The sequence below is a fragment of the Pterocles gutturalis genome, unplaced genomic scaffold (assembly GCF_000699245.1).
Source record: "Pterocles gutturalis isolate BGI_N339 unplaced genomic scaffold, ASM69924v1 scaffold30141, whole genome shotgun sequence".
NCBI classification, from domain to species: domain Eukaryota; kingdom Metazoa; phylum Chordata; class Aves; order Pterocliformes; family Pteroclidae; genus Pterocles; species Pterocles gutturalis.
In genome coordinates, this window is record NW_010103928.1 from 6,141 (window position 1) to 7,949 (window position 1,809).

Consider the following 1,809-nt stretch of genomic DNA (forward strand, 5'->3'; position numbering starts at 1 on the left):
GGCACTTGGGGACCAGCTGAGGCCGAGCAGCCCCTGGAGATGGTGGGGGACTTGCTCAGCATGCGTGACCCTCAGGGAGCAATCGCCCTTGGCCTGGAGGAGTGAGCGAGGACAGCCTTGCCCCTGCAGTGCGGCCCCACACCCTCTCATGAGTGAAATGAGCTGTTTTTTAAAGGAAAGCTTTGCCTTTATAGGGAAATAAACCAGGTTTTTTACTGTTGTCATTTGGGTCTGAGTGTTGGATGGGGGGCCATGCACAAGCGTGCAGGGTCTGAGTGCTGTGCTGCCTGCAGCAAGGACCTAGGCTGTGCCCTGCGCTCGTGGAGCCTGGGGCTCCTGCATCATCCTCGGCTGCTGTCCGAGTGTTGTGTGGCTGCTGCCAGACCCATTTGCAGGGTGTGTGCTTGTATGTGCCTCAGTGCATACCTCTGTCCAACATTGCTGCTGCCTTTCCTGCGCCCCACTCATCTCTGCAGTTCCCTGCTTTCCTGCGCTGCCGTGGTGTGAGAAGTGATGGCTTAGGGGTTTTTTGGGGGGGTGGAGGGGGGAGATCCGTGTGTGTGTGACTGTGCGTGTGTCTTATATGCCTCAACACCACTCCCTGATGTTACATTTAATGTGACAGAATTTTTGTGCTCCTTTTTTATTTGGCCACAACCCCTGCATTTCGCCGTACCCTTTTCTTGGTGCCTCCCCCAGCTCCTCGGCTCTGCTGCAGTGATGCTCCTTTGTTTCTTTGTGTGCGCCCCTGGTCTGGTTAAAGAACTCACCATAGCAGTCACGTCTGCTTGACCCTGCAGGACAGCACCTCCAAACACTTTCCCTGGCACCAGAGCTGCTTAAAAAACACATATATTTCCCTGACAGCCCTAATTTTTTTAGTGTACCCCCTAAAACCCAAAAGTTAGCTGTCAAAACAAGGTGGGTTGTCTCTCTGGAGCTATGGCCATGCTCCCTGAAGCCCAAATTACAGCACAGCAGCACGTGCACCCCACCACCACGGTGCTTTTGCTCCTTGGGTACCCCCCTCCTTACCTGATCAGGGAGCAGCACGGCCCCTCCGGCCAGCAGCTGGCTGGGATCCGGCCTCATCCTCCTCCCTGGACCCGCTGCCAGGGCATCGCTGGTCTCTGCAGCCTGTTGTGTTTGTGCAGAGAAAGCAGCTGTGATGCCAGTGTCAGTGGGACAGTCTGTCCAGCAGCATGTCCTGGCACTCCCTCGAGGGCCAGAGGTGTGCAAGATGACCTGAGAGGACCTGCAGCTCTTGCAGAGCATGCAAGAACAGATTTCCTTCTAAGGGCCGTGCACGCATTTAAGAAGTGCTGGTACTCGTACACACACCCACACACAGACCCGCAACGCTGCAGGGACACCGCTGCCTTTGAGCCAGGATGCTTTTATTGAAAAGACCCTGCTGCAGGGAGTTGCTTCTCCTGTCCCTTCCCCATCCCGCAGCAGGAGCTGAGCAGCACCTGGAAGGAAGAGTCCTGAAAGTGCTTATTGGGAGGTTATTCCTGGAAGACGGTGGATCCTGTGATGCTTGAGTCCAGGGCTGCACAGCCAGCACCCCAGCTCAGTGACAGCCATAGAGCAGAGCATGGAGGGGGAGCAGCAGCCAGGGCACCAGCTGCCATCTCTGCATGAGACCCTCCTCGGATCACCCCCTTCCCTCCTGCCACCAGCGAGACAGCATGCCTCAGCCCCACCTGAGCCCCGGGCACCCAGCATCGCAGGCACTCAGAGAGAGACTCCTGCCCACAGGCTCTGGCAAGCAAACAGGCACAGTCCAGACACGCCCTTCACCAGCCC